This window comes from Elephas maximus, chromosome X (assembly GCF_024166365.1).
Source record: "Elephas maximus indicus isolate mEleMax1 chromosome X, mEleMax1 primary haplotype, whole genome shotgun sequence".
Classification (NCBI taxonomy): Eukaryota; Metazoa; Chordata; class Mammalia; order Proboscidea; family Elephantidae; genus Elephas; species Elephas maximus.
Genome location: NC_064846.1, coordinates 124,353,625 through 124,375,147, shown reverse-complemented (window position 1 = coordinate 124,375,147; position 21,523 = coordinate 124,353,625). Strand labels below are relative to the sequence as shown.

General features: G+C 40.0%; 1 long non-coding RNA gene across 1 annotated transcript in view; it reads right to left on the bottom strand.

Annotated features, from left to right (window-relative positions):
- Positions 1 to 18,754: 18,754 nt before the first annotated feature.
- The window catches only part of LOC126068611 (uncharacterized), a 102,663-nt gene continuing 99,894 nt past the window's right edge, over positions 18,755 to 21,523 (bottom strand). The window contains exon 3 of the long non-coding RNA XR_007515745.1: positions 18,755 to 20,390. This is a non-coding gene — a long non-coding RNA (uncharacterized LOC126068611). The remainder of the gene's footprint in view (positions 20,391 to 21,523) is intronic.

Sequence of the window (21,523 nt, the reverse complement as noted above, 5' to 3'; positions counted from 1 at the left end):
GACATGTTCTGTGGAAAAGTCATCCTCTTGCCCCAGCTACTCCTGTCATTGCACAACTGGCTTATGAAGAAAGTGGCCATGGTGACAGGGATGGAGGATATGCACGGGCTCAGCAACATGGACTTCCCCTCAACAATGCCAACGTGGCTACCACCATTGCTGAGTGCCCAATCTGCCAGCAACAGAGACCGACACTGAGTCCCTGATATGGCACTATCCCTCGAGGTAATCAGCCAGCAACCTGGTGGCATTGATTACGTTGGATCACTTCCATCATGGAAAGGGCAGCGTTTTGTTCTTACTGGAATAGACTTACTCTGGGTATGGAATTACTTTCCCTGCGTGCAATGCTTCTGCCAAAACTACCATCTGTCGACTTACAGAATGCCTTATCCACCATCATGGTATCCCACACAGCATCGCCTCAGATCAAGGGACTCACTTCACAGAAAAGGAAGTGTGGCTGTGGGCCATGCTCATAGAACTTACTGTTCTTACCATGTTCCCCATTATCCTGAAGCAGATGGCTTGATAGAATGATGAAATGGGTTTCTAAAGACACAATTACAGTGTCAGCTAGGTGGCAATACCTTGCAGTGCTGAGGCAGTGTTTTCCAGGAGGCTCTACAATCACATATGCTCTAAACCAGTGTCCAATGTATGGTGCTGTTTCTCCTATAGCCAGGATTCATGGATCCAGGTATCAAGGGGTGGAAATAGAAGTGACACCACTCTCTATTACCCCTAGTGACCTACTCGCAATGCTTCTGCCATTTTTTTGTTTTTTGTCCCTGCGACCTTATGCTCTGCAGGTCTAGAGGTCTTAGTTCCAAAGGGAGGAATGCTCCTACCTCGAGACACATCACTGATTCCATTGAACTGGAAGCTAAGAAAGCCTCCAGGGCACCTTGGGCTCCTTACGCCTCTGGATTAACAGGCAAAGAATGGAGTTACCACACTGGCTGGTGTGCTTGATCCTGATTACCAAGAGGAAATTTGATTGATACTACATAATGGAGATAAAGAAAAGTATGTCTAAAATGTAGGCGATCCCTTAGGGTGTCTCTTAGTACTACCATGCCCTGTGATTAAAGTCAATGGAAAACTACAGGAACCCAATTCCAACATGACTCCTAATGGCCCAGACCCTTCAGGAATGAAGGCTTGGGTCACCCCACCAGGCAAAGAACCACAACCGAGGTGCTTGCTGAGGGCAAAGGGCATACGGAATGGGTGGTGGAAGAAGGTAGTTCTAAATACCAGTATGACCACGTGACAAGGACTATAATTGTTATGAGTATTTCTGCTTTGTTTTTGTATGTCATGGATTGAATTATGTCCCCCCCCCCCAAAATGTGTGTATCAACTTGGTTAGGCCATGATTCCCAGTATTGTGTGGTTGTCCTCCATTTTGTGATTGTAATTTTATGTTAAAAGGATTAGGGTGGGATTGTAACACCACCCTTACCTAGGTCACCTCCCTGATCCAAGGTAAAGGGAGTTTCCCTGGGGTGTCACTTGCACCGTTTTTTCTCAAGATATAAAAAGGAAAGGGAAGCAAGCAGAGAGTGGGGGATCATATACCACCAAGAAAACAGAACCAGGAGCAGAGTGCGTCCTTTGGACCTGGTGTCCCTGTGCCTGAGAAGCTCCTCGACCAGGGGAAGATTGAGGATGAGGACCTTCCTCCAGAGCTGACAGAGAAAGCTTTCCCCTGGAGCTGACACCCTGAATTTGGACTTTTAGCCTACTTTACTGTGAGGAAATAAATTTCCTTTTGTTAAAGCCATCAACTTGTGGCATTTCTACTATAGCAGCACTAGATGACTAAGACAGTGTACATCAAATATTTTCGTTTTCTTCACTTATATAAACAGGGTTGGTGCATTTTTGGTTGTATGTGTATTCGGTGTATCATGTTAGGCGCAAGTATGACTTTATAATTGTCTTTATTCAGAGATTATGGATGGTTTAAGGAGATGTGTACAGGTGCCAAGTTGACAAGGGGTGGATTGTGATTGTTAAGGTTGTGTATCAACTTTCCTGGGCCGCGATTCTCAGTGTTTTGGCTGTCATATGATGTTGTGATCACTTCCATGGGGAGGTTCGGTATAAGGTGATCACCTCCATGATGGGATCTGCTGTGAGTAGCCAGTCAGTAGAAAGGGAGTTTCCTTGGGAGTGTAGCCTGCATCAAATATAAGTGGACATGCTCGTGAGACTCATGGGCTTTTGCTCGCTCTGGATCCTGCAGGTGGCTCCTTTTCGTCTCACCTCTGGTTCTTGGGAGTTGAGCTAGCAACTTACCTGTGGTCTTATCTGCTGATCCTGGGATTTGTCAGTCTTTGCATCCTATGAGCAAAAGCCCTTCTCTCTGACCTGCTGATCTTGGCTTCACCAGCTCCTGTGCTACATGAATCAGGAGAAGCCTCTACCATGACTCATGGTCTTGGTACATTGCAGCCTCTGTGCTGTTTCCACATGAGCCATTTTCTTCATAGAAATCTTTCTCTATATATATTTATTTGCTTTACTGGTTTTGCTTCTCTGGAGAACCCAGCTTAAGACACACATCAATGGTGGTTCCTCAAAAAGTTCAGCATAGAACTACCATATGACCCAACAATCCCAATCCCTGGTATATTCCCAGAAGTAAAGGCAGATACACAAATAGAAACCTGTACACCAGTGTCCATTGCAGCACTTTTCACAATAGCCAAAAGGTGGCAATAACCCAAATGTCCATCAACAGATGAATGGATAAACAAAATGTGGTCTATACACACAATGAAATACTACTGAGCCATAAAGAGAAATGAAGTCCTGATGCATGTCCTACCTAACATAGATGAACCTTGAAAACATCATGCTGACTAAAATAAATCCATCACAGAAGGGCAAATTCTGTGATCTCACTTATGTGAAATAAGCATATGTATTGAAACAAATTATTAGTGGTTACTAGGGGTGAGAGAGAGCGGGAAAGGGAGAGTTTTTGCTTAGGCATTATTGAGTTTTTGTTAATGGTGGTGGAATGATTTGGAAAGGGATAACGAGACTGGTTGCACAACTTGAAAAATGTAATCAGTGTCACCCAATTTTACATATAGAAATTGTTGAGAGAGCATATGTTTTGTTATGTATATTTTCACCACAAATTAAAAAAAACATGAAAATATCCCCATTCATTGCCCAACTCGATAAATCTCCTTACTTAAAAATAAACACCATTGACGTATCACCCATAGATGCCTCCCATTGAAAATTTTGTTCATAAACACCCATTAGCATATTTTTTATTGACAGCTCTGTTGACAAATCTCCTTTTATAAATAACCCCCATAATGTATACTCCATTGTTGCTTGCCTATTTAAAAATCTACATATTCTTATTCCTACCTGGTGGTATAACCTGTTTGTGACCCTTGGATACAAATTGCCTTATTCTTAAACACTTGCCTATTGGTATATCTCCTATTTCCCAGCTTAACTTACAAATATACCCATCATAAGTAACCCCTGTTTGCATATACCCCATTGACAATACCTGTTGTACATCTCCCCATTCATATATCCACCTATCAATATATAATTGGTGAGCCCCTTATTGAGCAGGATCTATAATTACCCTCCCCCTCAAGGCATAACTCCATTGATGATCACAGGTGACAAATCTCTGTTTTTAAATACTCCCAATCCCATTACCCATTGCCGTCGAGTTGATTTCCACTCATAGCGACCCTACAGAACAGAGTAGAACTGCCCCATAGGGTTTCCAAGGCTTCAGTCTTTAAGGAAGCAGATTGCCACATCTTTCTTCTGTGGAGCAGCTGGGTGAGTTCAAACTGCTGTCCTTTTGGTTAGCAGCCAAGTGCTTGACAACTGTGCCACTTGAGCTCCTTTTAAAATACTCAGCAGTGGGCATATCTTTCATTGACAACCTAATTTACAAATCTGACAGACAAATACCTGTCCATTGAAATATTTTACATTGACAATCCCCGGTTAACATAGTCATAAATTTTTACTACTGAAATAGTTGACATTGATAGCTCACATTGACAAATTTCCCATTCCTTAAACACTTCAGTATATCCCACACTGATGAGCACTTAAAAGGTGCAAGTTTCCATTCATAGATGTTCACTGGCATACTTGTCTCTAACAAAGCCCAGTGACAGTATTTCTCATTCATAAGAATTGCAGCCACTTGAGTATATCTTTTATTGACTACCTCCATTGAAAAATGTCCACATTTATAAATTCCTGCTTGATACTTGTGCTTATAGTTAATATGGAGTCATAGGGACTGAGTTTACCCTCCTGTCTCAAACAAACAAAACAAAGGACAGACAAAATATATGGGGAAAAAAGGTTTTTTTTTTTTTTTTTTTTTTAGCTATCAGGCAATGAAGAACAGCGATTCCCAAGAAAAGGGAAACAAGTGAAGTGAGCGCTGTGATTGCTCAACCTTACTTCCCTGAGAGATTTTTCAGGCCACTGCACAGAGAAAGGGAATTGAGGCAGAGTCTGGAAAACTCCCTGTGTTGAGGAGATGAAGTTAAAAGTCTAGGGAGAACAAGACAGCTAGAGTTCATGGGATACACCACCAGAGAGGAAAAAATTATAAAGAGAAAGGACCCACATATATCAGCCAAGTGTACTCCTTGTATTCAACAGAGTACCGATCAGTGCATATGAGTGACAAGACTAAACGAGGCCAGAGAATGAAACATCTGAAAGAATAAGAGTAAATGGTTCCTGATGATCACACAGGTCTGGGACTATTGCCTGTTATCACCAGTCATACTGGAAAAGAGGGCATTGGTTAGAAAACTCAGGAAGGTATTTCCTTAGTATTGGGGAATAAATAGCCCTGAGATCAAACTGTTTCCAAGTAACTGCATCCCAGAACATATCCAGCACCCATCAAGGTAAAATACACAATATCTGGCATTTAATCAAAGATAATGAGGCATGCGAAGAGGTAGGAAAACAGTATATGTGATGAGAATAATCAATCAAACCTAACACTGATGTTAGAATTAGCAGACAAGGACATTAAAAGAATTATAAGTGTTTTCCATATGTTCAAAAACTAGTAGAGACGTAGACCAAAAAAAAAAGACTCAAGTCAACTTTACAGAACTTCCACTTCTGGGAACATGGAGTAGATGTATTTTCCCTGTTCCTCCCACTGAGTACAACTGAGAACCCTGGACATTATATATAAAACAAATATATATTTCTGGGAAGATGGACTAAATGTGTTTTCTCCCATTCTTCTCACCAAGTACAACTAAAAATCCCGGACATTATATATAAAACAAATATAAGAAGACACAAAGTTGGAGAGAAAAAGGCAGTCTGACTATGGACCTCAGGACTCTGAAAATAACATGATGGTAAGTTTGCTGGGTTTTCTCGATGACTCATATATACCTAACTGGGTGCTGAAGAGGCCAGAAAGCTGGAAATGCAAATGGGCGCAGACCAAAAAAAGAGAAAAAAACACCTGTTTTCACTAACCAAATGATCAGGAAAGGGGCAGCATAAAAAGACAGTAAACTTTTAGAAAATAACTGCTTTACTACAGTCAAACACTATAGACAGTAATGTGGCCCAGACCTTACCCACACCAACAAATGCCAAGTGGGGAGCCTGTATTTTCACCCTCAACAGGCTGAAAGAGGTGTACCAAATCCCCCATCATGGTGCTGTCAGAAAAGACTGACTACGGAGCTGGGACTTCTGTTCCCATTGGGTGGTCGCAAGCCCTCCCCCATGTCATATCAGTGTAGACCAGGTTGGGAGCCTGGACTTCCTCTCACACAGGAGTATCAAGGTACCCCTTTTTCCCTTCCCAGGGTGGTGTCAGTGGAGGCCATGTGGTGAACAATAAGGAAGAACTTCTACCATTCACAGCCAGGGAGATATACATGGATGCCTACTGGCTAGGGGAACCCCCAGTCCAAGCCAGGGGTAGTAAGAAGCCTTCTCCTGTGGAACAACAGAGGCAGAGTGGGTAACCTGGACTTCTCTTCATACCTGGCATTAATCAGGCTGCACCTCCTCCCCTTTTCCCTTCTGGAGCAGTATCAGAAAAAGCCAGCTAAAAGAGAGGACTTAAAAAAAATCAGTCTCATAATTTCTAAGATACTCAGGTTTCAATAAAAAATTACTCATGATACCAAGAGCCAGGAAGATCTTGAATTATGCAAACACCAAGATGACAGAGCTGTTAGAATCATCTGACAAATATTTTAAAGCAACTATTATACAAATGGAGTCTTGGTGGCAGAGTGGTTAAGAGCTTGGCTGCTAACCAAAAAGGTTGGCAATTCAAATGCACCAGCTGCTCCTTGGGAACCCCGTGGGGACAGTTTTACTCTGTCCTATAGGGTCGCTATGAGTCAGAATCAACTCGAAGGCAACTGGTTTGGGTTTTTTTAATTATAAAAATGCTTCAATGAGCAATTATGTACATGCTTGGAACAAATGACTAAATAGAGTCTCTGCAAAGACTAGAAAGTCTCACAAAGATATAGAAAGTATAATCAAATAGAAATTTAGAACTGAAAAATTCAATAACCAAAATTAAGAATTCAATGAATGAGCTCAACTGAGGTGACAGAGGAAAGAATCAGTGAACTGGAAGATAGACTAGCAGAAATTACCCAAGATGAACACCAGAGATGGCCCATGTTCCTGGAGAGGCTGGCTGGTGCCAGGATGAGTAGTGGGGGACTCTGTCCTCCAAGGAAGTTTGATTACACAGTTTGCAGAGTTGGGTTGGTCTGATATTTTCAGACATTTTGCAGGGCAGCTTTTCCATGACAGTAAATTTAAAGGGCCAGTGTGCCCTTTGGTGAAATCTGTCAGACCACTGACTGACTGCAAAGATAACAGAATTTGAAGGCATGCTTTGCAAAAATTAGCTTGGGAGAGTCACTAAACAGTCTACTTCAGCTTTCATTAAGTAAAAACAACAATCCCTAAGGAGTGATAGGATCAGATATTTTTTGGGTTTTTTTTGCATGGAGAACAAGGAAATCTCCTTCAAGACTCTGCTTGGACATGGGCTCTGGAAAGAAGTGCTCAGTGTCCATGCACATTTTGGAGGGCAGTCTGCAAAAATAGTTAGAGGAAGTTGGTGAGCAGCTGGACTATTGCAGCCTTCAATGATTTGAAAGATAGAAATTCCTGGAGAAAGACTTGAGTTTTAGGGTCCCTGAGTGGTTCAAATGGTTAAGCACTCAATTCTGCGTGCATGAGGTTGCCATGAATCGAAATCAACAACAATTAAAAACAACAACAATCTTTTGAGTCCCTGGGTGGTGCAAAAAATTAAGTGCTGGACTACCAGCTAAAACATTGGAAGCTTGAACCCACCCAGAGGTGCCTTGAAAGAAAGGCGTGCCAATTTGCTTCTGAAAGGTCACAGTCTTGAAAACCCTATAGAGCAGTTCCGCTCTGCACACATGGGGTTGCCATGAGTCAGAACTGACTTGATGGCAACTAACAATAACAATATTCAAATGTCCCAGTTTCAAGAAAAAAATCATAAGACATACAAAAAAGAATAGCTAAAGATTGTCCAATCAAAAGAACAATACGAAGATACAGAAATAGTCCCCATGGAAGCCCAGATACTGTACATATAAAAGACTTTAAAACAATAATATAAAATGTACTAAAAAGTTAAAAGAAAACTTCAGCCATGAACTAAAGGATATCAGGAAAATAATAAACAAAACGAGAATTTTAATAAAGAGATAGAAACTATAAAAAAGAACCAAACAAAAATATTGGAGATGAAAATACAGTAAGTCAAATTTTAAAAATTAAAAAAATTCATCAGAGGAACTGAGCAGCAGATTTGAGCTTGCAGAACAAAGAGCAAACTAAAAGGTAAGACAATAGAAATTATTGAGCCTGAAGAACAAGAGAAAAGGATAAAGAAAATGGAGTAAGGCCTAATGAAATTGTAGGAGACCTGGTGGCACAGTGGTTAAACACTTGGCTGCTAACCAAAATGTCAGGGGTTTGAACCCACCAGCCACTCCGTGGGAAAAAGATACGTCAGTTTACTTCTGTAAAAATTTACAGCTTTAGGCCCCAAAAAAGTTAAATGGGGAAAAGACAGTCTTTTTAACAAATGGTGCTGGCATAACTGGATATCCATCTGCAAAAAAATGAAACAAGACCCATACCTCACTCCATGCACAAAAACGAGCCCAAAATGGATCAAAGACCTAAATATAAAATCTAAATAAAGATCATGGAAGAAAAAATAGGCACAACGTTAGGAGCCCTAATACATGGCATAAACAGTACACAAAACACTATTAAGAATGCAGAAGAAAAACTAGGTAACTGGGGAAAAAAATCAAACACCTATGCTCATCCAAAGACTTCACCAAAAGAGTAGAAAGATTACCTACAGACTGGGAAAAAGTTTTTAGCTATGACATTTCCGATCAGCGCCTGATCTCTAAAATCTGCATGATACTGCAAAAACTCAACAGCAAAAAGACAAATAGCCCAATGAAACAATGGGCAAAATATGAACAGACACTTCACTAAAGAAGACATTCAGGTAGCTAACAGATACATGAGGAAATGCTCACGATCACTAGCCATTAGAGAAATGCAAATCAAAACTACAATGAGATTTCATTGCACTCCAACAAGGCTGCCGTTTACCCAAAAAACACAAAACAATAAATGTTGGAGAGGCTGTGGAGAGACTGGAACACTTATGCACTGCTGGTCGGAATGTAAAATGGTACAACCACTTTGGAGACAGATTTGGTGGTGCTTCATTAAAAAGCCAGAAATAGAACTACCATACGATCCAGCAATCCTACTCCTTGGAATATATCCTAGAGAGATAAGAGCCTTCGCACGAACAGATACAGGCACACCCATGTTCATTGCAGCATTTTTTACAATAGCAAAAAATGATGGAAGGAACCAAGGTGCCCATCAACGGATGAATGGATAAATAAATTATGTTATATTTACACAATGGAATACTACACATTGATAAAGAACAGTGATGAAACTGTGAAACATTTCATAACGTGGAGGAACCTGGAAGGCATTATGCTGAGTGAAATTAGCCAGTTGCAAAAGGACAAATATTGTATAAGACCACTATTATAAGAACTCGAGAAATAGTTTAAACACAGAAGAAAATATTCTTTGATGGTTACGAGAGGGGGGAGGGAGGAGGAGTGGGGTATTCACTGATTAGGTAGTAGATAAGAACTACTTTAGGTGAAGGTAAAGACAACACACAATACAGGGGAGGTCAGCACAACTGGACTAAACCAAAAGCAAAGAAGTTTCCTGAATAAACAATGCTCCGAAGGCCAGCATAGCAGGGGCAGGAGTTCGGAGACCGTGGTTTCAGGGGACATCTAAGTCAATTGGCATAATAAAATCTATTAAGGAAACATTCTGCATCCCACTTTAGTGAGTGGTGTTTGGGGTCTTAAACGCTAGCAAGTGGCCATCTAAGATGCATCAATTGGTCTCAACCCACCTGGATCAAAGGAGAATGAAGAATACCAAGGACACAAGCTAATTACGAGCCCAAGAGACAGAAAGGGCCACATAAACCAGAGACTACATCCACCTGAGACCAGAGGAGCTAGATGGTACCCAGCTACAACCAATGACTGCCCTGATAGGGAAGACAACAGAGAACCCCTGAGGGAGCCAGAGAGCAGTGGGATGCAGACCCCAAATTCTCGTAAAAATACCAGACTTAATGGTCTGACTGAGACTAGAAGAACCCCAGGGGTCATGGCCCCCAGACCTTCTGTTGGCCCAGGACAGGAACCATTCCCAAATCCAACTCTTCAGACACGAATTGGACTGGACAATGGGTTGGAGAGGGATGCTTGTGAGGAGTTAGCTTCTTGGATCAGGTGGACACTTGAGACTATGTTGGTATCTCTTCCCTGGAGGGGAGGTGAGAGGGTAAAGGGGATTGGAAGCTGGCAAAATGGGCATGAAAAGAGAGAGTGGAGGGAGGGAGCAGGCTGTCTCATTAGGGGGAGAGGAATTGGGAGTATGTAGCAAGACGTATATAAGTTTTTGTCTGAGAGACTGACTTGATTTGTAAACTGTTACTTAAAGCACCATAAAAATTAAAAAAAAAAATTACAGCCTTGGAAACCCTGTGAGGCAGTTCTACTCTGTCCTAAAGGGGCACTATGATTTGGAATCAACTCGACACCAACAGGTACCCAGTGAACTGACACACACATGATGGTAATCCCAGAAGGAGAAAAGAGAAAGGGATAGAAAGAATATTTGTACAAATATTAGCAGAAAACCTCCCATATTTAATGAAGAACATGCATCTATAAATCCAAGAAGCTAAACAAATTCTAAGCAGTATAAACCCAAAGAGATCCACACCAATATAGTTTATAATCAAACTCCTGAAAACTATCTTAGGCTAGGTCTCTAGAGGAGCAAAACCAGTGAAGCTGGTTTGAGAGAGAGAGAGAGAGAAATTTCAAGAAAATAGCTCACACAGTTGTGGAGGCCAGCAAGTCTCAAATCCATGGGTCAGATGTCAAGCTAGAGGCTTCTCCTGACTCATGTGGTTGCAGGGGCTGATGATTCCAAAATTGGCAGTTAAGACAGCAGACTGTTGGCTCACAGGGCTGCAGGAACTGGCGAATCCCAACATCTGCAGATCCTGGCAGGCTGCTGGCTCATGTCCCAAGAACCGGAGGTCAGAGGATGATGAACCAAACACAAGATCCAGAGAGGGCAAACTTTACCAGAACATCTATATATATTGAATGCAGGCCTTATACTCAAGGAAACTCTGTTTTCAACTGATTGGTTGCTCACATCAGATCTCAAAATGGACGATGATTACATAATATCTGTCAAACCACTGAGAATCATAGCCTAGCGAAGTTGACGCATAACCTTAACCATCACAAAAACCAAAGATAAATGTTATTGCAGTGGGAAATACTAACAAATGTTAAGTATTAACACTGGTCCCACACATTCTCTTCCAGAAAATAAAAGAGGAAATAAGCACTTTTCAAATATATCTCATTGATATGACAGTATAAAAAGAGAAAACTACTGACCAATATCTGTCATAAATACAGATAAAAAAAACATTATCAAGATATTTGTAAATAAAATTCAGGTATATATAAAAGGACTTATACACCGTGTCAGAGGAGGTTTATTTGGATGCAAGGCTGGTCAGATATTCAATAATCAATACATGTAATACAGTATATTGACAGGATGGAGAAAAAAATTGCATCATCATATCACTTAGTGCAGAAAAAGCATTTGGCAAAATCCGTCCCTCATTCCTGAAAAAAATTCTCAGAAATAAAGGAACAGAGAGGGGCTTCTTCAACTTGTTAAAGAGTACATGCAAAAAATATGTACAACTAAAATCATACTTAATGGTGAAAGACTGAATGCTTTTCCCCTAAGATCAGGATCAAGGAAATAATGTCCACTCACCCTGATTTTATTTAACATAGTGCTGGCAGTTTTAGCTAGGGCAATAAGACATGAAAAGGAAATAAAAGGGATACAGAATAGAAAGGAAGAAAAAACTGTCGCCGTTTAAGGAGAGCATGATTGTCTACTAAAAATTTTTTAGAGCTAATAAGTGAATTCGGCAAGGTCTCAGGATACAAGGTAAACATACAAAAATCAATTGTATTTCTACATAATACCAACGACCACATGGACATAAAAATTTTAAATACAATATCAATTATTCCAGAGAAATGAAATACTTAGGTGTAAATAGAACAAACATATTCAGGACTTGTATGTTGAAAACTACAAAATAATGTTGTAAGAACTCTGAATTCAGGGGGCCAAGATGGCGGAGTAGTCAGATGCTTCCAGTGATCCCTCTTACAAAAAAGACCTGAAAAATCAAGTGAAACAATTATATTTATGATAAGCTAGGAGCCCTGAACATCGCAGGAAAATATATAAAATGGACTGAGCAGCAGGGGGTGAGAGAGACGGTTCAGAAGTGGAGAGGAGTTTCCAGACTTGAATCACCAGGAACCCTCAGATGCCATTCCCAGGAGCGACTGTGGCGGGCTGGCAGTAGCGTTCTAGCTACAGTTTCCTCAGGGAGAGACAACCAGCCGCACATCCTACTCACACCTCCGGAACCAGAGAGGAGTGGTGCCCTCGGCCAAAGCTAAGTACTTCTGTATATTTTACTGCAGCCCCAGCCCCCAAGCTGGCTTATGTGGCCGTTGATTTCCATGGGCCTGAGATAGGTCCTGCTGACCATCCTGAGGCATTCTCCTGGCCTTGGAGAAGGAATAAATTCACAATTGGGGGAAAAGATAATCTATCAACTCCACTAACCTGGGGAGCTCAGGACAGAAGCAGCTCCTGTCTAGGCATAAACAGTCCGTGGACTTTGAATACCTTTGCCCCCTGCATGGACCCGTGTGGGCCTATTTCAGGAGAATAGGCCCTTGTTGGCAGACTGCAACTGTTTCAGCTGTGCGGTGGAGAGGTGGTTGTTCAATGTTTGAGAGTACTTTGCCTATTAAACAGGGTCCTCACCTACCCACATCAGGGTCCTAAGGACTAGTGGCTCCACTCACGTCACACAGCCATCTGCAACTGGGGTCCAAGGACAACTGGTACCTCTCAGTCCTTACAACCAAAAGCATTGGGTGCCCAAGTTCCGTCTGCAGAACCCACCCGTGTGCTCTAGGAAACAGGGACACACTTTCCTCACAGACTCGGGGGAAGTTTGTCAGCCCCCTGCCTTGTTCAGAGCATGACCTCCTGCTGCAACCAGATATTTGTACCTACACCAATCACCCCTGCCCCTCTAAGACTGTAGGACAGAGCTTGTACCACACACTTGATGACCAACTATCTGGACACCTGAGCCGAATCCATACAGGAAAAGTGGATGGACTCCTAGGCTCATATACCTGATAACAGCTCTAGCCAGCTGGTGACAGGACATTAGCTTCAAAGGCAAAAATAATCAAGCTAGCTCACTCAGGAACCTATTTGGGCATATCAAAACAAAAGAAAGCAAAAAGCTAGGAAACAGTAAGCAAACATAAAATAAACTAATAACTTATAGATGGCTCAGACACAACAGTCAATATCAAATCATATAAAGAAGCAGACCGTGATCGCGTCAACAAGCTCTCAAAACAAGGAATCAAGGGATCTTCTGGATAAAGGTGCCTTCCTGGAATTACCAGATGCAGAATACAAAAGATTAATATGCAGAACTCTTCAAGACATCAGGAACGAGATCAGGAAGGTGATCAGGCAATACACAGAACAAGCCAAGGAACAGACAGTTGAAGTTAGAAAAGTTATTCAAGAACATAACGAAAAATTTAATAAGCTGGAAGAATCTGCAGAGAGACAGAAATCAAACTCAGAAGATTAACAATAAAATTACAGAATTAGACAACTCAATAGAAAGTCAGAGGAGCAGAATTGAGGACATGGAAGGCAGAATTAGTGAGTGAAGATAGAACACTTGGCACCAATATATTTGAAGAAAAATTAGATAAAAGAATTAAAAAAAAATAAACCCTAAGAATCATGTGGGACTCTATCAAAAGAAATAACCTATGAGTGATTAGAGTACCAGAACAGGGAGGGATAACAGAACATACAGACAGAATTGTTGAAGATTTAGTGGCAGAAAACTTCCCAGATATCGTGCAAGATGAGAAGATATCTATCCAAGATGCTCATCAAACTCCACATAAAAAGGTAGAGTAGATCTCAAAAGAAAATCACCGAGACATATTATAATGAAACTTCCAAAACTGAAGATAAAGAATTTTAAGAGTGGCTAGGGATAAATGAAAAGTCACCAACAAAGGAGAGTAAATAAGAATAAGCTCAGACTACTCTGCAGAAACCGTGCAGGCAAGAAGGCAATGGGATGACATATAAAGCATTGAAGGAAAAAAATTGCCAGCCAAGAATCATATATCCAGCAAAACTTTCTCTCACATATGAAGGTGAAATTACTACATTTCCAGATAACCAGAAGTTTAGGGAATACGTAAAAAACCAAACCAAAACTACAAGAAATACTAAAGGGATTTCTCTGGTTAGAAAATCAATAATATCAGATATCGACCCAAGACTAGAACACAGGACAGAGCAACCAGATGGCAACCCACCTAGGGAAATCACAAAAATAAATCAAGATAAAAAAAAGGTCAAAGCAGGGAAACATATCAACGAAGACAACATTAAAACAATAAACAGGGACTAAGAAATGTAGTCTTAGGTCCTTCATATGGAGAGGAAGACAAGGTGATATAAAGAAATAAAAGTTAGGTTAAAACTTAGGAAAATAGGAGTAAATATCATCAAAATAAAATACAAGAAAAAATAAAATATCATCAAAATAAAATACAAGAAAAAAATAGAGACTCGGCAGAAACAAAATCAACAACGAATAACATGAAAAGACAATATATAAAGATGAACTACTCAGCACAAAAATTTAAGTGGGAAAAAATTGTCCACGACACACAAAAAAGACATCAAAATGACAACACTAAATTCATACCAATTCATAATTACGTTGAATGCCAACAGACTAAATGCACTAATAAAGAGAGAGTGACAGAATGGATAAAAAAAACAAAATCCGTATATATGCTGCCTACAAGAGTCACACCTTAGACTTAGAGACAAAAACAAACTAAAACTCAAAAGATGGAAAAAAATACATCAGGAAATCAACAATCAAAAAAGAGGAGGAGTGGCAAAATTAATTTCTGACAAAATAGACTTTAAAGTTAAATGCACCATAAAGGATAAGAAAGCACACTACACAATGATTAAAGAGACAATATACCAGGAGCATATAGCCATGTTAAATGTTTATGCACCCAATGACAGGGCTGCAAGATATATAAACTCTAACAGCATTGAAAAGTGAAAGAGACAATTATAGTAGGAGACTTCAACACACTGCATTCAGTGAAGGACAGAACATCCAGAAAGCAGCTCAATAAAGACATGGAAGATCTAAATGCCTCAGTCAACCAACTTGACCTCATAGACATATACAGAACACTCCACCCAACAGCAGCCAAGTATACTTTCTTTTCTAGTGCGGATGGAACTTCTCTAGAATAGACCACATATTAGGCCATAAAGCAAGCCTTAGCAAAATTCAAAACACTGAAATATTACGAAGCATCTTCTCTGACCATAAGGCCATAAAAGTAGAAATCTATGACAGAAAAAGCAGAGAAAAGAAATCAAATACTTGGAAACTGAACAATACCCTGCTCAAAAACTACTGGGTTATAGAAGACATTAAGGATGCAATAAAGAAATTCATAGAATCTAATGAGAATGAAAACACTTCCTATCAGAAACTTTGGGACACAGCTAAAGCACTGCTCAGAGGTCAAGTAATATCAATAAATGCACATATCCAAAAAGAAAGGGCCAGAATCAGAGAATTATCCCTACAACTTGAACAAATAGAAAGAGAGCAACAAAGGAAACCCTCAGGCACTAGAAGGAAGCAAATAATAAAAATTAGGGAAGAATTGAATGAAATAGAGAACAGAAAAACAATTAAAAGAGTTAACAAGACCAAAATCTGGTTCTTTGAAAAAATCAACAAAATTTATAAACCATTGGCCAAACTGATAAGAGAAAAACAGGAGAGGAAGCAAATAACCAGAATAAAAAATGAGATGGGCGATATCACAACATACTCAACTGAAATTAAAAGAATCATGTCAGATTACTACAAAAAATTGTACTCTCGCAAATTTGAAAACCTAGAAGAAATGGATGAATTTCTAGAAAAACTCTACCTACCCAAACTAATACAAACAGAGGTAGAACGAGTAAATAAACCCGTAACAAAAGAAGAGATTGAAAAGGTAATTTAAAAACTCCCGACAACAAAAAAAAAGCCCTGGCCCGGATGGCTTCACTGGAGGGTTCTACCAATGTTTCAGCAAAGAGATAACACCACTACTGCTAAAGGTATTTCAGAACATAGAGAAGTACAGAATACTCCAAACTCATTCTACAAAGCCAGCATATGCCTGATACCAAATCGAGGTAAAGACACCACAAAAAAAGAAAATTACAGACCTATATCCCTCATGAACTTAGATGCAAAAATCCTCAACAATACTCTAGCCGAAAGAATTCAACAGCATATCAAAAAAAAAATTGACCATGACCAAGTGGGATTCATACCAGGTATGCAGGGATGGTTCAACATTAGAAAAACAATCAGTGTAATCCTTCGTATAAATTAAACAAAAGACAAGAACCACATGATCTTATGAATTGATGAAGAAAAGTCATTTGACAAAGTTCAACACCCATTCATGATAAAAACTCCCAGCAAAATAGGGATAGAAGGAAAATTTCTCAACATAATAAAGGCATTTATACAAAGCCAACAGCCAACATCATCCTAAATGGAGAGAGTCTGAAAGCATTCCCCTTGAGATCAGGAACCAGGGCAGCATGTCGTTTATCACCACTCTTTTTTAACATTGTGTTGGAGGTCCTAGCCAGAGCAATTAGGCTAGATAAAGAAATAAAGGCATCCAAATTGGTTAGGAAGGAGTAAAAATATATTTGTAGATGACATGATCTTGTACACAGAAAACCCGAAGGAATCCTAAAGACGCTACTGAAACTAATAGAGTCCAGCAGAATGTCAGGATACAAGATAAACATAAAAAAATCAATTGGATCCCTCTACACCAACAAAAAGAACATCAAAGAGGTAATCACCAAATCAATACCATTTACAGTAGCCCACAAGAAGATAGAATACTTAGGAATAAATCTTCCCAGAGATGTAAAAGACATATAGAAAAAAACTACGAGACCCCACTGCAAGAAACCAAAACAGACCTACATAAGTGGAAAAACATACCTTGCTCATGGATAGGAAGACTGAACTTTGTAAAAATGCCTATTCTAGCAAAAGCGATCTATAGATACAATGAAATTCTGATCCAAATTCCAACGACATTTTTCAATGAGATGGAGAAACAAATCACCAACTTCATATGGAAGGGAAAGAGGCCCCAGATAAGTAACACATTACTTAAAAAGAAGAGAAAAGTGGGAGGTCTCACACTACCTGATTTTAGAAGCTATTATACTGCCACAGTAGTCAAAACAACCTGGTGCTGGTACAACAACAGATACATAGACCAGTGGAACAGAATTGAGAATCCAGACATAAATCCATGCACATATAAGCAGGTGATATTTGACAAAGTCCCAAAATCAGTGAAATGGGGGAAAGGACAGTCTCTTTAACAAATGGTGCTGCCGTAACTGGATATCGACCTGCAAATAAATGAAAGAAGACCCATAGCTCACACCATGGAGCAAAACTAACTCAAAATGGATCAAAGACCTAAATATAAAATCTAAAACGATAAAGGTCATGCAAGAAAAAACGCGGACAACACTAGGAGCCCTAATACATGGCATAAAGAGTATAGAAAAGATTCTTAACAGTGTACAAATACCAGAAGACAAAGTAGATAACTGGGAAGTCCTAGTAATCAAACACCTCTGCTCATCCAAAGACTTCACCAAAAGAGTAAAAAGGTTACCTACAGACTGGGAAAAAGTTTTTAGCTATGGCATATCTGATCAGCATCTGATCTCTAAAGTCTACATAACACTGCAAAAACTCAAAAACAAAAAAGACAAATAACCCAATTAAAAAATGGGCAAAGGAACTTCAGTAAAGAAGACATTCAGGTAGCTAACAGAGGAAATGCTCTTGATCGTTAGCCATTAAAAAAAAAAAGAAGAAATGCTCATGATCGTTAGCCACTAGAGAAATGCAAATCAAAACTACAATGAGATTCCATCTCACTCCAACAAGGCTGGCATTAATCCAAAAAACACAAAATAATAAATTTGGAGAGGTTGTGGAGAGACTGGAACACTTATACACTGCTGGTGGGAATGTAAAATGGTACAACCACTTTGGAAATCGATTTGGTGCTTCCTTAAAAAGCTAGAAATAGAAGTACTGTACAATCCAGCAATCCCACTCCTTGGAATATATCGTAGAGAAATAAGAGCCATCACACAAATAGATATATGCACACCCATGTTCATTGCAGCACTGTTTACGATAGTAAAAAGATGGAAGGAACCAAGGTGCCTATCAAAGGATCAATGGATAAATAAATTATGGTACATTCACACAATGGAATACTATACATCGATAAAGAACAATGATGAATCCGTGAAACATTTTATAACATGGAATCTGGAAGGCATTATGCTGAGTGAACTCAACCCAAACTCACTGCTGTCAATTAGATTCCGACTCATAGCGACCCTGGTGGCATAGTGGTTAAGTGCAACCAAGAGGTCAGCAGTTCAAATCCGCCAGGCAGGCGCTCCTTGGAAACTCTATGGGGCAGTTCTACTCTGTCCTATAGGGTCACTATGAGTGAACTTAGTTGCTTGCAAAAGCACAAATATTGTATGAAACCACTATTATAAGAACTTGAGAAATAGTTTAAATGGAGATGAAAATATTCTTTGATGGTTACTCGAGTGGGGATGGAGGGAGGGAGAGGGTTTTTCACTAATTAGGTAGTAGACAAGATCTATTTTTGTTGAAGGGAAAGACAACACACAATACAGGAGAGGTCAGCACGACTGGACTAAACCAAAGTCTGTTTCCTGAATAAACTGAATGCTTTGAAGGCCAGCATAGCAGGGGCAGAGATTTGGTGACCATGGTTTCAGGGGACATCTAGGTCAGTTGGCATAATAAAATCTATTAAGAAAATATTCTTCATCCCACTTTAGAGAGTAGTGTCTGGGGTCTTAAACACTAGCAAGCGCTCATCCAAGATGCATCAATTGGTCTTAAGCCACCTGGAGCAAAGGAGAATGAAGAACACCAAAGATACAAGGTAATTATGAGCCCAAGAGACAGGAAGGGCTACATAAACCAAACTACATCAGCCTGAGACCAGAAGAACTAGATGGTGCCCGGCTACAACCCATGACTGCCCTGATGAGGAACAGAACAGAGAACTCCTGAGGGAGCAGGAGAGTGGTGGGATGGAGACCTCAAATTCTCGTACAAAGACCAGACTTAATGGTCTGACTGAGACTAGAAGGACCACGGATGTCATGTTAGCCCAAGACAGGAACCATTCCCAAAGCCAACTCTTCAGACAGGGATTGGACTGGAATATGGGGTAGAAAATGATACTGGTGAGGCGTGAGCTTCTTGGATCAAGTAGACATATGAGACTATGTGGGCAGTTCCTGTTTGGAGGGGAGATGAGAGGGCAGAGGGGGTCAGAAGCTGGCCAAATGGACACGGAAATAGAGGGTGGAGAGAAGGAGTGTGCTGTCTCATTAGGGGGAGAGCAACTAGGCATATATAGCAAGGTGTATATAAATTTTTGTATGAGAGGCTGACTTGATTTGTAAGCTTTCACTTACAATAAAAATAAAAAGAAGTTTGAATTCAGGGCGCCAACGCCGGGGAAGGCTTTCTCTTTCTGTTGGCTCTGGGGGAAGATCGTTGTCATCAATCTTCTTCTGGGTCTAGGAGCTTCTCAGCACAGGGATCCCTGGTCCAAAGGACATGTTCCACCTCTGGCTCTTCTTTCCTGGTGGTAAGAGGTCCCTCTCTCTTTGCTGGCTTCTCTTTTATTTCTCAAAAGAGATTGACTCAAGATACAACCTGATGCTATAGATTATGTCCTGACTCATTAACGTAACTGCCTCCAATCCTGCCTCATTAACATTATTGTTGTTGTTGTTAGGTGCCCCAGAGTCAGTTCTGACTCGTAGTGACCCCATGTACAACAGAACAGAACACTGCCTGGTCTTGCACCATCCTCACAAACACTGTTAATGCTTGAGCTCTTTGTTGCAGCCATTGTGTCAGTCCACCTCTTTGAAGGTCTTCATCTTTTCACTGACCCTCTACTTTATCAAGCATGATGTCGTTCCCCAGGGACCGGTCCCTCCTGATAAAATGTATGTGAGATGAAGTCTCGTCATCCTTGCTTCTAAGGAGCATTCTGGCTGTACTTCTTCCAAGATAGATTTGTTTGTTTTTCTGGCAGTCAATGGTACATTCAATACTCTTTGCCAACACCATAATCCAAAGGTATCAGTTTTTCTGCAGACTTCCTTATTCATTGTCAGGCTTTTGCATAAATATGAAGGAATGGAAAATATCATGGCTTCAGCCAGGCGCACCTTAGTCCTCAAAGTGACATCTTTGCCTTTTCACACTGTGAAGAGGTCTTTTGTAGCAGATTTGTCCAGTGCAATGTGTCTTGATTTCTTGACTGCTGATTAAAAAAAAAAATGCCATAGAGGTTAGTATTTTCAACACATAGGATAATTAAATCAGATTACAAAATGGAGGACAACCACACAATACTGGGAATCATGGCATAGCCAAGGTGACACACATTTTTGGGATACACAATTCAATCCATAACAAAAGTCATCATGGACTTAAATGTAAATTGTAAAAGTATAAAACTTTTAGGAACAAGAGAAAAGGAGAACATCTTTAGTATCTTGAGTTAGGCAAAGAATTCTTAATCCTGACACAAGAAGCACAATTCATAAAAGGAAAAATTAATAAATTGGACTTCATCAAAACTCAAAACTTTTGCTATGGAAAATCCTGTTAAGAGTATGAAAAGACAAGCTGCAGAATTGGAGAAAATATTTGGAAAATACATATCTGACAAAGGACTATTATCTAGAATATATAAACAACTGTCAAAACTCAACTGTAGAAAAACACAATTCAGTTAGAAAGATGATGTCCATCAACTAAGAAACCATTACCTAACCCAAGGTCATAAATACTTACACCTAGGTATTCTTGTGGAAGCCCTGGTGGCGTACTGGTTAAGTGCTATGGCTGATAACCAAAGGGTTGGCAGTTCGAATCTGCCAGGCGCTTGTTGGAAACTCTATGGGGCAGTTCTACTCCGTCCTATAGGGTCGCTAGGAGTCAGAATCGACTCGACGGCACTGGGTTTGTTTTTTTGTTTGGCTTATGTATTCCTGTAAAAATTTAATAATTTTAGCTCTTACAATTATGCCTTTGATCCATTTTGAGTTAATTATTGTGGTGTGAGGTTGATGTCCAAAGTCATTATTTTGCATGTGGATATCCAGTTGTCCCAGTACTATTTGTAGAAAACAAAATTCATTCCCCGTTTAATTGTCTTGGCACCATTGTAAAATATCAATTAACCATAAATGAGGAGATTTCTCTCTGGACTCCTGATTCTGTTCCATTGAACTCTACATCTGTCCTTGTGCTAGCTTCACACTGTCTTGGTTACTGTAGCTGTGAATTAACTTTTGATATAGGGAAGTGTGAGCCTTCCAACTTTGTTCTTCTTTTTCAAGATTGTTTTGGCTGTTCCTAACCCTTTGAATTTCCAAATGAATTTTAAGA